The sequence below is a fragment of the Diachasma alloeum genome, unplaced genomic scaffold (assembly GCF_001412515.2).
Source record: "Diachasma alloeum isolate Michigan unplaced genomic scaffold, Dall2.0 Dall_scaffold_01338, whole genome shotgun sequence".
NCBI lineage: Eukaryota > Metazoa > Arthropoda > Insecta > Hymenoptera > Braconidae > Diachasma > Diachasma alloeum.
In genome coordinates this window covers 28,561-44,945 of record NW_021681442.1, presented here as the reverse complement: position 1 = coordinate 44,945, position 16,385 = coordinate 28,561, and the positions used below count along the sequence as shown (strand labels likewise).

The following is a 16,385-nucleotide window of genomic DNA, read 5'->3' as shown; positions in this document are numbered from 1 at the left end:
TATGAGGTGTTGGGGGCATGAGTGGCGCTGTCGACGGTCTTTTTTGGTATTTAGCGCTGAAAGCTGTGGTGACATCACGTGTCCAGGGACGGTACTACGTAGTGACCTCTTCGAACGAGACTCTCCTCATAATTGCGATTAGGCTTCGCACGGCGCTTCGCGCCGTGCTCGCCAAATCGTTCAATTTTCAACCATGACGCGCGTTCCCCGCGCCACTCGACGCTGTAAGCAATGGAAAGACGATCGGTTGATCGTCCTTCCATTGCGTGTGGAGGGGGAATTACGTTCCCCCATTCATTCTCCCCTCTTCGTCATTCCAGCGAAGAGAGAGAGAGAGAGAGAGAGAGAGAGAGAGAGAGAGANAAAAAGTGCAAGAGGAGTTTTCTGCTCAGAATCACCCCCTGATCCTAGGGTGTTCAGATGTACATGTACTTCTGAAACACCCTGTATAGGCTGACGATGGGAACAAGCCTGTACAAACCTAGGTTTAGCGAGGCTGATTGACTCGGGCTTGGGACAAGCTTGATTTTATCGTTCACTCCAGCTTGAAATGGGGGTGATTAAAGGGACCATTGGCGAGGCTCAATTCAGGCCTAGTCCAGGCTTTAAGTATTGAGGCTCAGTACGTCAAGGGTTATTGGAGGCTCAGCAAGGCCTGAGAAATGAAAGTTACTTTCGATTAATTTCCTTAATTTTTCTATCAATAACCATTCACTAATTGTGGTTAAAACATTAACATCACCTGCTAACATAGCCATCATTTTCCGCCAAATCATATGAGCTTATATAAGCTAGGCCTTTGTGCACGAGGTCGCATAATTATTACTATCCTTATCTATAATTAATCAATCAATTTATTCTATACTCATTAATCCATCCAACCTATCATTTATTCACATTCTGAGAGTTTCAATAGGGGATACACCAAGTAACATCACGTATTTTAATACCCGAAAAAAAAGTATGGTCATATGAAGTTACAGGTGGCCTAATACTGGACGGCACGCTTGACTACTACGGATCAGAGGGACCCCGGATCGAATCCCACCAAGAACAATTTTTTCAATGTTTAATTTCATTGTATTTCAATTTCCAGGGGTGCGGTAATAATCCAGGGCCAATAATCAACAGAAAATATAGATGAAAATAATTTTTTTCGCATCCATTGTTAATTAACTGACAACCACATTCAGCAACAACGCTAATCAATAGTGATGTACCAAACAAATATCCATAAACAATAATATAATTTATCTAACCGGAGCGCGATAGAGCCTTTACACTTTGGTAATTCAAGGCTTGCATCAAGCCTTAGCAGCAAGCCTTGTTCAAGCCTTATGTTCCAAGCCTGAAACGAGGTTATCATTTTGGGGCTGAAAGAGGGCTGATCCACGGCTAATCTCAGCCCTGATTGAGTATTTCCAAGCCTTGGTCCTGGGCTTGATGAGCCCTGTTGCTATAGTCGATTTCCACCTGGGAGGATCGATAATTTCGTCCTCAAATTAGCCCGTAACTATTATGGAAAATTAAAAACAATTAAAAATGAAACAATCAATAAGTTAACTAACTTCGAAAACCATGAAGCCATAGAAAGAGCCAGATGTGGTAATATTAAACCCCAATACTTTATATCATTTGATAAGATTGGTCTGTTCCAGGATGATAAAAACAGTCCAATTCTCTACCACATCCCAAGACATAAAAAAAACAATAAAATCCCAGTGGATGATTTTTTGAACAGAGAGCTCAAATACTCACGAGAAATTCCCAATATTGACTTTGAAGACTTCTATAGAATAACTAGAAAGTATCGGTGGCTGGATGAAAATGATAAATTTATTCCAGAACTGAAAGCCAGACATAAAATACACTTAGAGAGAAATAAAAATAGAACTCAGTTCCATAATAGATTTAGGAGGAATAACTTCAGGCCACCATAAAAAAAAAATCAGATTACAACACCAAAATCAATACAAAAAGACTGACAACAAGACAATTATCTCAGAGTAATATAGAACTCAGGGCAACTAGTACTTCAGTACAAATAATAAACTGACTGGCACTTCCTCTTCCCTTTACAAATAAGGTAAAGGGCACACAAATGCTAATCAAATCTTAAAATATTTTTCTACCAACGAATACCAAAAGCGCTTTTTTTTTTACATTAAATTATAGTTTTCTTTTTTTTTATATTTTCCTTTTTTGGAGCGCAAAAACTCTTATAAAAAATTGGCAATCTGTTTGGGCATAGGCTTTAGCCAATCAAACCAAAATACGAAGTATTAATAATTAAATACCAGAAAATTTATTAAACTAGAGAGTCACAAAGTGGCCATTGGTTTATAATAACTCAGTTACTTATCATTAAGTTTTTTTTATGTACCTGTTTTTTCTTTAAATGTAATAGTATATTACGCAACAAGTGCGTAATGGGTTTTTTGGCTCGTGGGAAGTTGTAAAACGAGCCGAAGGCGAGTTTTATAATCCCACGAGTCAAAAAACACCATTACGCACGAGTTTCGTATACTATTTTATGTCATAGGGCCCAGAATCCGCGATTCTACCGAGCGAAGCGAGGTTAGAATCGCGTGATTCTGGGCACCTATGACATAAATATTGTAAATAACTGTAAATACCAATTGTTAAAATTGAATAAAAACATGGTTAAAAAAAAAAAATTTCTACCTGGGAAATCGAATTGATCTTCATGGATTTTTCTAACTCAAAGAACAATTGTAAATCATTCCACTCAGAATCAAAATTTAAAAACAATCACAACAATAGTAGGTAATCTATGATGAAACGATTACTTTACTACTTCGAGAACTAATAGGATTGTTTTCAAAAGGAAACATTCCTTATTAGAAACCCATCCTCTTTCAACAAAAAAAAAATTGAAATGTTTCTTTTTTACTCTAGCTGATTAGTTTATTCGGTTTAAAAAAAAGATCAACAAGAAGAAGCAAACTCATTTTGATACAAAAGGAGTTTGCCTTATAGCCTGTCCACATAAGATGTATTCCATCGAGAGTTCTTAAATATTCAATAAGCTACAGGAAGTCAAAAAGAAGGAATGACAACTTATCGATATAAAATTGCTACAAAAATCAACTTCATTGAATTTACATCGCTGAAATATTTCGAGAATTGGAAATTCCACTCATGTAATGTGAAAGAATTAACATACAAAAAATCAGCAAAATAAATACTCAACATCGCCGAAATCTCGAATTCTTGCTTGAAACAGGTTGACTACCTACATTCTAGTTGAGTTTAGAATGACCCAAATTTCTTTATTCAAATAAAAGGAAACTCCTCCACTTAACTGGACAAAAAATTTTCATCTACCTTAACAATGACCAAAACCCTAATATCAAAAGTGAGAACTGTTCTAGAGAGACACTAATGGCTGCACAGGCGATGACCACAGGGATTTATTGGTAGCCATCTTGTGTAGTGTGTCTGCTCTGTTGCATCGATAGACGGCAAAAAAATCTTGAATGAAAGTGTATCATGCACACCCACTACTCAAGCCGAAAGTATAGTTACCTGAATATGAATCGTCGTTACTCGTGACGTTATTAGTGGAAAAAATTGCACGACTGCGATTTGAATCAATTCAGATCTATCCTTTATTCCTCCGTGATCAAGAACGAATGATCTCAAACCCTTGAGACCATTGGTGTATAATTCAATACACTTAATGTAATTTCCAAACTTTTATCCTATACATTTCATTTAGACTATTCGATTAGTAAATATTCGAGGATTTAAGAGAATTCATTCTCAAAATGATAGTGGAAGAAAAATGGAAAAAATTGAGGCAATTGTCATTCCTTAATTGTAATACTTGAAGACCTTAAAAATTATTGAATATTTCTCCATAGTTTTATTGGATAGCAAACAAGGGATCAATTTTGCAGATTGAAAAATTATCCCAATCGTTGATATACAGCAAAAGTATTCGGAAATATCCTATGGATTTTTAGGGTCGAGAGGTATTCGGCTCATTCTGATTTTTGCCAATAAGAGTTTTGTATTCGGAATGACATGACACATGCCACCAAAATGTGGAGAGCACCTGTCGAATTGGTCAAAAATAATGAATAGACTACAGCCTGTATAGGGCAATTATCACTGTGAAAAATGGGTCAAATGCACCTAAAGCCGACGTTCCGATTAGTCGAAATCGGATTGAAAAGAATAATCAAGAAAAACTTCAAAAAGACCAGTATATCACCTACAATTTTAATTTTTATTCTATTTTCAGAGTTCTAATTGCTATAATTCACTGAATATGATGGAAAAAATCCGCCAATCAACTTCCAGTTCTCTTTTGAGTAATCCGCCTTATAGAAAAACCTTAAAGGACCTTTTCTGAACCAAAATACACCTCCACAAAAAGAATTTGCAAACTCCCTCTGCCCTCCTGCCCCCAAACCACTCTTCACATCCTTAAATGAATTGAATATTTTCATTTCATTGAATGCGACTGAAGAAAAATGAATGACTGACACTTAATCGTACCCCTTTAATTATCTCCTCAACAAGTCACACTATCAACAATATTCACAGAATCTTCTTCCACATAAAATTACTCTCGCTACGGAAAAAAACCCATCCAATGCACAAATTTATCAAAATTTGACATTGAGTCGAATACACAAACACTATCCGCCACTATTATTCTAATCTCTTTGTGAAGTGACGAAGGGTATTCGACCCCTCTCCCCATAGAAAACCTCTTGTTTTCGTTTAAATCGTTCCTTCTCTCTCAAATCCTTAAATCCACAAGACCTATTCACCTTCAGCCATTTATCCACTTGTGACTCTACATAAACTCACACAAAAATGAAAAATTCCCTTGAATCGCGAGACAAGATGGAGTATAGGAGCATCAGATGAGTGGGGTCTGTACACTTTCATTGGTGAACAGTCAGAAAGTACAGGGAAAGACAGGTGAGGCGCACCAGGGCAGTCGTAAAAGTCGAACGGATGGGCGTACGACGAGGTTGAGTCTAACGCGCGTATTTCTCAGTGCCGTAGTGTCAAACTGTTTATTACCACCGCGCGCAAATCTAGTTGGTCCTGACCTGTGGTCCAACACCGATATTCTCCATATAAGCGTTCAAGTCCAATGGAATAATCGTATTGTTGGTTTCTGTAGTAAAAAATTTAAAAAAAAAACACTTTCCACTTCTCCGAGCGCGTGGATTTGTTTTGGTGTTGTGTTCATCTACTGGTAAACATCATGTTTTTTATCTCCATTAATTAGAAAATGTTTAAGTCATTTGTTTATTTGTGAAATGTGAGTGGTAATTTCAAGGAGTGGGGAATTCAGCGATAATTGGTGATTAAGTGTGTTAGGAGAAAATTTCCAGTTGAGGCTCTGATGTGTGTTTGTGATTCGATTGTCCTTCGGATTTTATTGATTGTTGAGACGGTGATATTAAATGTAAACATGATGAGATGTCAGAAAACATAAAGGAAGGACGAATGAAATTCTTCCAGTGTTTTGAAATTGGAAAGCTGAGATTAAATAAACAAGTAGTATAATTCTGAACTGCACAAGTGATTTTGACTTGAATGATTGATTTTAGCGGTTATCAAAGTTTTCAAATTACTTTCAGGGCCTTCAAAAATCAATTGAACTATATAATAATACAATTTTTTATATAAAAAGGAGAGGGAGCGGCATTATCCTAATAGAAAGATAGAATTCGTTTATTTCAATAATTAATGTTCAATGGACAAATTATTGAAAAACTTTTCGATAAGAAATTTTTGGGAGAAAAGAAAAGTCGTTTGATATTTTTTCGTAAAATCCTTCATTTTTTGAGATAATCATTACACTTTAACAAATATTCAACTCCATTGCCCAACAAAAAATGTGGCAAATTGAGGAGCATATAGAAGTTGATTGAGTAAAAGGTGGTAAAATGATTCAACTCCACTAACTTGATACTTTGGTTTTTTCTGGGGAATATTTACTTTGCGAGCAACTCATTTCAACTTTTATTTTTTTTGCACAAAACAATGTTTATGGGGCAACAGCAGTAAAAAATCTAAATCTATCAAATTATAAGACGATACCATTTTATAATCAATATATTTTAAAAATTAATAAAAAATAAAGGAAATGGTAGCCAAAGCGATACCTTTTAGCATTAATGTTTTTCGTTTACAGCAGGGCAAGTGTCTCATTATTATAGGAAATAAAATTCTTCGGAGTGTTGCTGGTTCAGAAATATTATTGGGGAATGGTACCTATATTGCATAACAATGTGTATCGGCTTGGCGATTGAGTTTACAAAAATGGAAATAATCACTGTTTTTACGTTTTTCGAGAAATTTTACCTGGTCTCCTCTCAACCGGACACCATTTTATAAAAATTATGGAAATTAGAAAAATATGCAACTTACTTGAACCTCAATGAGTTCGATTTAATTCGAATTTTTCCAATATTAAAAAAATTGACTAAACAAGGAACAAATTATTTAACTCAACTCAATGAAAAGGTTTTCTTCTTGAAATAGTATATTCAAGGTCGACAAGAATATGTTTCTGTAGGGATTTTCACTTTTACGAGTTTGGGGGAGGGCCGATACAAATCCCCGCACGAGGAAAAGAGAAGAGCAGGACGGAAAATTTTCTTCTATACAACGACGCCTCATTGTGAAACGAAGAATCTGTATACCCCTCAAGTTATCAATTGCTCGTTAATGGATAATTTCCGGAAATACATCTCAACCCCCCACCCCCGTGAAAAGTAAAATATAAAAATGTCATATTCAGCGTAACAACATATAAAACAGGATAAATCAAATTGACTTGAAATGTATGTTTTCGTAAGAAGTCTCAGAATTCAAGTGAAATTCTGTGCAAAAACTTTTTTTTCTATAACAAGATCAGATTTACATAGAATAGCTCCATGAGAATTTTACCATCTCTTTATGAGCTGAAGATATTTATTAAACATTAAACTTATGTTGAATTGAGGAATCCTGTTTTTTCAACTCCTACTGGAATTATGAGTAACTATGATCAAACATGAAATATTCAATTTTCGCACGTTTGCAATATGTAAGGAATGCAGATGATGTAGCGGAATATTTTCTTCCCCATGTCAGTTGGAAGATACTTTCGGGAATTGGTGGTGTAAAAAATGAGGCTATGGTGGCATCGTGGCTGGGCGCCGAGAATGTAGGTCTCGAGTCTCTGCTGTGCTTAGGCTCCAACAACATCATGTTGTATCTGCGTTTATGTATGGAGTATCATTATCAAATACCTAATTTCACGAAAAATCAATCCTTTCTAATACACGCGGAATTTTGTCAGCATTCCGATGATACAAGAATTAACGAGTTTATGGTTGGGTTAGGTGGGGACAAGGAGGACCGGTTCGTTTGGTGCAATCGAACGCACATATGTGTAATTATGCATAGTATCGTTGAGGGTTCAATTCAAATGTACAAACTCAGAATGATCAAAATTTCAACAGAATTGTCATGAAAAATAGGTCAAATCTAATTATATTTTTTCGTTCAATAAAATTTACTTTATTACACAATGAATTATGTTTGAAATATTCTTCTACTTTCCAATTTTGAGTTTTTGATTCTATGTGAATTCATCGTCCATATTTTGCAAAATGCAAATCATTTCAAGTATGGTACTAGGGTATAACAAGATTGGATTTTCTGATAAATTCATTTATTGAAAACCTTTAAGAGTTCTCATTCATTTTTTAATTGAAAAAAAATGATAACTTGAATTTGTGGTTCTTCAACTTTTCTCGAGGTTGGTACATAAATATTTACCAGCAATTTTTTATCCCCGAATTTATTACAATCCCCCTATCGTAATGTAGAAATTCAAATGAATATTTCTCTAGTGAAATATACTAGAGAATAATTTTTGAAAATGAGGTTTGAGGTCAAAGGCTTTTTGCTTCGTTCCTTAGAATGGAAAATTACCAGGCATTTTTTCGTAGGAATCTAAATACAAATATGCTTATAGAAGTTTCAATATTACAGTAAATATCTGAGGTACTCTCCAATGGATTCAATCAAGATATCACCCATCAGTTATGCGTTAAGGCAAAAAAAGAAAGAAAAAAAGAGATCAGCTCATATGTCCAGTACCGACCGAACACTTTCTAATAATAACTCTCAATATACCACGATGAAGAAATCGCCCGTGTTTACCTCGATCCGTATAAAACCATAAATACAATTACCTTTTTTTTACCGCTCGGAAAAAAATGGAACGCGTGTGAGTGACAGGGACTATTGGGATTTTAGTTGTCTAATTTATTTACATTTCTGTTTCACTTTCAGCGACAATATCAACACGTAAATGGGAAAAAAATGTTTTGACAGAGGGAGAAAAGAGAATTTTTAATTGAGAGAATTGAGGACACGCAGGAGGGAAGAAATTAATTCTGGAGAAGTGGAATATAATCAAAAGGAATAAAATGACTACCAAGGACGATCCACAAGCAGAGAGGATAAGAAAAATGTTTAGTTGGAGCAGTGGGTTAACGAGGTGAGTCCATAAAAACAATTGCAATTGATCTTTTAATGAGGAAATTTTTTTCTGTAAAGTTATTTAAAAGTAAACTTTCCGCAATGTTTTAATGAGTTAGATCAACATATATTTTTGTTATTGCTTCGATAATGTCGCTGGCAAAAATAAAAAACATGAATCTTTGCAGACAAAATTTAATAATCATGACACATAAGCGTTCAACTCTGTAGTGAAGTGGTGAAATGAGGTCAATTAATTCTGCTCTGACTTCAGTTTTTGCTTCGTTTTTCGAAATTCAAAGAAGACACTGTAATCTCCACTGGAATACATAGGGTGAATCATCCAGTATTAAGAAAATTACGATTTTACAGACAACAGCGATTGAATCAATGACATATTCGATCATAATTTGAATATGGAAAAATTTCATAAGGTGTCACGCAATTACCTACTGCACTTTACATTGTATTGCGAAGAGGGAAAAAATGGTATTTCGCTAAGTTAAGCAGTGTTTTGAAAAGTGAGTACGTCTGTCTGGTCGAGCCCTGGACGGATTCAAATACTAAATGATTCGCGTCGATTTTCTGCAGCTCTTATATCAGTCAATGAAAAGTTCCGTAAGAAAATGCCCGTATCTTCCTATCATGCATTAGATATTCTGCAAAAACTAACCCTATAATAAAATTTTATCATTTATTTTGACCGCTTTACATATTTGATCTCATGATAATTCATCTATAATCACTTCAAATCGAATCTCTAGAAATAATCAATTCTATGAACCAATCCACATTGGTACAATTTAATTTTTTCACAGAATCAAACTTTTTCGGTTGATTAATTGATGAACATATAGGCCAGTCAAATAAGGACTTTTGGCCGAAATCAAGGATGATAGAAGAAGGATAAAAACCATGAGATATCATGCGGAAGAATGATATGAAATACATTCTAAGTTTTTGGGATCGTAGCAAACCGGGAAATTGTTTTAAAAATTCCACACTGCAAAATTAAGCATCCACGTGACCTTTTTTGGTTTACGCCGACGAAACCGTGATAGATAGGATAAAAATGTATAGAACTCAATTTGTAGAGCATAAAATTTCCGACAAAAAAGTCAATGGCCGCATTTTCGTAATTTCAACCGTCAAGCCGCCAAGCACGCTCAAAGTTGAACTACAAAAAAGCTGATTCGCCACCAATGCCGAAAAGTCCATTTTAGTTGCAAAATGCAAATAATTTATGAAAAAGTTGATTAAAAAATCTGAAAAAAATCAGGATGCATTTTGATCCTGCACAAAATGTCTCCAGGAGAGGAAATTTTTTGAAAAACATTTTTCGATTTTTCAGGAGACTCCATTTTTTTTCTTTTTTTTTCTTTTTTTAACCAAAATTTGCCATAACTTTTGATCCAGTTATCTTCTTGGAATAAGAACGAAAGGTAATTTTTCTCGTTCTCTCCTCTCCATTTTCACTTTATTGACCTTTTCACTCAACTTTCATATTTAAATTATTATTTGTTAATAAACTAAAAAAAATTCTGTTTTTTCAATATATAATCTAACTGGAAAAATTTTTGATTTTTGTCATTTTTTCAATGTCAAAAAATTCTTTGATGTTTTTTTTAATTTTTTGGTATCTTAGTATTTTTTTATATTTTCAATACTTAGTGAGCTATGAATTATTATAGATTTAGGGAAATGTTGTCGTCGGGCACGCCCCACTCCACGCGCTTGATCTCCCCACTCTCTACATTCTCCGCGTAGTGGAACTTCTGCAAACGTTTCCTTTGCTAAATTCCTCCAAAAATATGAAACAATTACAAAAAAAATTTTGTTAACAATCAATAGTGCACAAACTCAATGGGAGCTTCTGTTTTGCACTTCTGTACTTATAGTGCTAATTTGATGAGAAATTATATTGATGAAAATGTTTATCTTTCAATTTGAATTTAAACAAGAGTCAAAATTTGTAGGCGCCAGGTCTAAATTAAGTTTCCTTGGAATTATTATACGAGAAAGAACTCTCTATGGATGCATCATCAGAACTTACTTGAACCCACTCGGGATGTTAGTCCAGACGTAAGTGCCGATAACACAATTTGAACCTTACGGTATCGTTTGGTACTTTGGTACTTTAATACTGAATATAGGCAATGCAATGTCGAACTGGTCGCTTGTAGCTATCAGCTATTAGTTGAAACGAATAAATTAAATTAAAAAACAAGCTATGCCTTTTATCATCTTCATTCTCCCAACCCTGAGTTGCTCAATACGCACAGGAGTTTAAATTACCAGTTTCCATTGAGTTTGTGCACTATTGATTGTTAACAAAAATTTTTTTGGTAATTTTTCATATTTTTGGAGGAAATTAGCGAAGAAAATGTTCGCAGAAGTTCCGCTACGCGGAGAATGTGGAGAGTAAGGAGATCTAGCGCGTGGAGTGGGGCGCGCCCGACGACATTTCCCTAAATCTAAAATAACTCATAGCTCACTAAGTATTGAAAATATGAAAAAATACCAGAATATCAAAAAATTTAAAAAAAAATCAAAGAATTTTTAGACAGTGAAAAAATTACAAAAATCGAAAATTTTTTCCTTTTATTATTAAAATTCTACGTTAACAAATGCCAAGAAAAATATGAAAAAATCCAAGATTGATTCCAATGACTCAAGTTTGGGATAAAGCTACCGAGCTTGATCAAAAATTTATCCAGTCAGATTATATATTGAAAAAACAGCAATTTTTTTTAGTTTATCAACAAATAATAATTTAAATATGAAAGTTTAGTGAAAAGGTCAAAAAAGTGAAAATGGAGAGGAGAGAACGAGAAAAAATTACCTTTTATTCTTATTCCAATAAGATTACTAGATGAAAAGTTATGTTATGGCAAATTTTGGTTAAAAAATGAAAAAAAAGAGAAACATGGGGATTCCTGAAAAATCGAAAAATGTTTTTAAAAAAATTTCCTCTCCTGGAGACATTCTGTGAAGGGTCAAGATACATCCTGATTTTTTTCAGATTTTTTAATCAACTTTTTTATAAATTATTTGCATTTTGCAACTAAAATGGACTTTTCAGCGTTGGCGGCGAATCAGCTTTTTCGTAGTTCACCTTTGAACGCGCTTGGTGACTTGACGGTTGAAATTACGAAAGTGCCGCCACTGACTGTTTTGTAGGAAATTTTATGCTCTACAAATTAAGTCTTATGCATTTTTATCTTATCTATCACGGTTTCGTCGGCGTAAAGCAAAAAAGGTCGCGTGGACGCTTAATTTTGCAGTTTTGAATTTTTTTAAACAATTTCCCGGTTTGCTACAATCCCAAAAACTTAGTATGAGTTTCACATCATTCTTCCGCATGATATCCCATGGTTTTTATCCTTCTTCTATCATCCTTGATTTCCAAACCGTAATTTGACTGGCCTAATAAATGCAGATGGCTTTGTCTCCTTCCAGTCATTATTCGTCCCGTCACACGCGACCCTTGGCTTCCGTAATTCTTCCTCGTGTATTGAAGGAACTTTCACCATAACCATCGTATCGATTAAAGAGATATCCAATCATCAAAATTGTCAATAAAGCAAAAACACTTTCATACCGTTTTATATGCTTTTATAAAAAAACAAAATAGTGGCAAATTTTTCGATAACCAATATTATATTGAAGTTACTTGTCTATTCTACACTTTTTCATTGTTATGAATATTGAGATTAATTTGCAATTGAAATACCTCTTTTCAAACCTTGTTTTCAACTATTTTTTAGATTAATTATTTTACATTTCTACAAGGCTCTTACCGATCTCATGGATAATAATCGAGACGATATAAATGGAAACCAAGAGTCTCCTCTTGAATACATATCACGCATTTGTATTAGCGTGAGTCACTCGTGCATAAAACAGAGGCTAGGACATTTTCATGTGTCTCACTTGAATGAACAGGTGATATCTGTTCCTGGGCTGTAATCTTCTACATGACTTTCCTTTCAATTTTTCCATAATTCTGGCGCTATCATTGTATTTGATACAGTCTCAAAATGCAGAATAGTTTTTTGTTTCACATTCATTAATTCCTCCGTGTTCAGGATCTTTACCCTATACAGGAGTCGACTTAGGTCTTTTAGTAATTGTCTTGAAACTTTTGTCGTCTTTTGTGCGCTGTCGACTCCCACCTTCCACTCTATGGCATACTCTCGCTCCAGGGAGTCTATTCTCGAGTGGATCGGAAAAGTTTCTGTTCACGAAATTCACTTCGTAAACGGAATGCCTTGGTCAGTGGATCAGGCATTCCGTATACAGAACTACTACCGTTAAAGAAAATATAAACTTCCAAAGAACCCTGACCCAGTGGCAGGTGTGTATAATGGAACCCTCCCGTTCCTCCATCGGGGCGGTAAAAAGTGTCGAACCTTTCCATTAATCATGGGACATTCCATTGGCGGACAAAAAATCATAGGAATTGACGAAAAAATAAGAACCAGTGAGTAAATAGTATCTACAGATGACATATTGAAGAATAAAAAAAACGTAAAATATTAAGGAAAGTGCGCTTGAAATCCGAATACTCGTACACTGTCGGATACCGGTGCCTCTACGTTAGTGTAACTTATACTTTTGAGAAACTAGTACACATTACGAAACGTCCCACTTTGACGGAAATTCTTTCAGTATATTTTCATGAGAATTTCATTGTAGGCTCCCGCATTATACATACTGAAGAGAATAGAAAATTTCCGATCACTGGTTGCAATCGAAGGGATATATAATATATGTTTTTGCAAAAAACGTCATCCTCTCGAGATCGGTGATATCACCCCGCCGAAGAGCAATCAAATCGGCTACCTGACAGTAGGTAGACACGCTATCATTAAGCTAGAGCACCCGATAGAAGAATAGGAATGTGATGGAGTTTTAGTTCAATGCCCATGTGAAAATTTCACTCATTTAGCTTGGATTTAGATCACTTTTAGGTCCAATATTGGTCAGAATTTATCGATTATTCTTTCGGATCAGGATCTGATGAGATTCTGAATGGTATCTGGGGATCCAATGTGGTAGAGTGAATTGTGATCCTATACTGATCAGTCAAATCTCAACTAGATTCGTATCGGATCCGGTACTGTTCAGAAAAATCGGATCCTAGAATTTCGATCAGGTATAGTTCTAAACAAGCGTTAGATTTCTGATCTAAAACTGATCAAAATCAGTTTTTACTGGTCAGTCTCTTATTCTATCCTGATTTCAATTTCCACTCGGGTGATCCCCTAAAAAATAGTTCTTCTAACTCCCAAATTTCCCAAGTTCTGCCGGTCATTTCAACAGCTCCTTTGGTTGTAAAACGAATCGAAGTAGATGGTTAGCAAGCATTTCTAAGGGAATTTTCCCTTAAATATTCCTGAAATTTTGGACTCACTATGAGTAAAGATGAAAAAAGACACAATTCTAAGCTATCCATCATCTGATTCTTATGCATTTCGGTGTTCAATCAATTTCTTATCATAACGTGGTATTTATGGATTTCAATATATCAATGCATGTGCCATCTTGAACTCAAAGTATTTCGTAGAAAGAACAAACAGTCACTCCTACAAAATGAATATTATTAGAGGTAATATTATAGAGATGGGCGATGTTAGTCGATTAATCAAAAACATCGATTTTTCATGGCCCAAACATCGATGTTTGTTGATTAAATTAACAAAATTTTTAATTTTTTTTCATCCAATAATAATGTTGATTGATTGAGCATACAAACATATTATTTTTTTTTATTCATATTTCTTTCCTACTGCCATTACGGTTTTATAGGCTCCCCATTCGTCTGCCTTGTCTCTCCCAATTCTCTCTTCTGATTTTTTCTGCGTTACCATGGGCCGTCTTACTCTTAACTGTATCCCTTTCGGGCTAGGACTGCAAGGGGAACCATGGAAAACCCCAGCCGTACAACCGCCCGATTGTGCAGAGCCCTAATGTGCCCTTCTGTCACACTGACTAGAGGGGCACATTAGGCCACTGCATCGTGTCTACCTTCCGAAATTTTTGGGCGATGGTGTTCCTAAGCTGTCACCCATCCAAGTACTAACTGGGACTAACTAAGTCCGCCGGAGCAACACCTAACTCACTCAACCATCACAGTCGGTCCATACAAACATATAATTAATCTACAATCAGAAGTAATTATTTTGTACAGTATGTACGTTATAGCCGCCCTGGCGAAGCAGCATACATGGAGTTCCATGTATGCTTCCATGTATGCTTACATGTATGTTCATTTGAGGTAAAAAAGGTCTAAAATGACTGAAATAGGTTTCCAAAAATAATTTAAAAAATAAAGATGAGTAATTTGTTGCAATTCAACCCCTTTAGTTGGCTAATTGCAATAAATACGAAAAAGTTATTGATAGCGTGAGAAGGCTCGATGGGGGAATGCCGTGGGATGGCGGCAGTGTCGACTTCTTGACTGGGTCGGTCAAGTCGGCAGCGTTTGGGGGGAGAATGTTGCTTAATTTGAAATGTTATAACCAGGGCCCGGAACTTCGCCCGATTATGATTGTCAATAACAATTGAATGATTGTTGATAACAATGATAATCACATGATGTTCGGGGCCCTGTAAGAATACAAATACTGATATTTCGGATTTTCACTATGACCCTTATCTATGACCGTTATTGTGATAATTATTTTGTACCCTTATTTTGACCCTTCTTTTTGACATTTATTATAATTACTATTTTTGACCCTTATTATGAACCTCATTGTGAACCTTAGTTTTAACGCTCACTTCTGACCCTCATTTTTGACACTCATCCTGACCCTTATTTTTGACCCTCACTCTGACCTGTGACCCTTATTATAAACCTTCTTTTTGAGCCTCGCACTGACAACTATTTTGGACGCTCATTATGACCCTTATGTTTTACTCTCTCTCTCTCTNAATGACTGAAATAGGTTTCCAAAAATAATTAAAAAAATAAAGATGAGTAATTTGTTGCAATTCAACCCCTTTAGTTGGCTAATTGCAATAAATATGAAAAAGTTATTGATAGCGTGAGAAGGCTCGATGGGGAAATGCCGTGGGATGGCGGCAGTGTCGACTTCTTGACTGGGTCGGTCAAGTTGGCAGCGTTTGGGGGGAGAATGTTGCTCAATTTGAAATGTTATAACCAGGGCCCGGAACTTCGCCCGATTATGATTGTCAATAACAATTGAATGATTGTTGATAACAATGATAATCACATGATGTTCGGGGCCCTGTAAGAATACAAATACTGATATTTCGGATTTTCACTATGACCCTTATCTATGACCGTTATTGTGATAATTATTTTGTACCCTTATTTTGACCCTTCTTTTTGACATTTATTATAATTACTATTTTTGACCCTTATTATGAACCTCATTGTGAACCTTAGTTTTAACGCTCACTTCTGACCCTCATTTTTGACACTCATCCTGACCCTTATTTTTGACCCTCACTCTGACCTGTGACCCTTATTATAAACCTTCTTTTTGAGCCTCGCACTGACAACTATTTTGGACGCTCATTATGACCCTTATGTTTTACTCTCTCTCTCTCTCTGACCCTTATTTTTGACCCTCACTCGAATTATTTTTTTTTACCTTCATTCAGACCCTTATTTTTGAGCCACATTATGACGCTTATATTTACCCTCATCCTGACCCTTACTTTTGACCCTTATTTTTCATATTCTTTTACACTCGAATTTTCGACCCTCATTCCGAACCTCATTATGACCCATATTTTTAACTCTCATTTTTACCCTTTTTTTTGGTCCTCACTCTGACCATTATTTGTGACCCTTATTAAAAACTCATTATGACCCTTTTTTT

At 35.3% G+C, this 16,385-nt stretch overlaps 1 long non-coding RNA gene across 1 annotated transcript; it reads right to left on the bottom strand.

Annotated features, from left to right (window-relative positions):
- Positions 1–1,182: 1,182 nt before the first annotated feature.
- On the bottom strand, positions 1,183–3,432 carry LOC107046366. The gene is made up of 3 exons (XR_001461546.1): positions 3,349–3,432; positions 1,759–1,847; positions 1,183–1,513 (listed from the first exon to the last, which is right to left on the bottom strand). It is a non-coding gene; the product is annotated as an uncharacterized LOC107046366 (long non-coding RNA).
- Between the last annotated feature and the right edge of the window lie 12,953 nt (positions 3,433–16,385).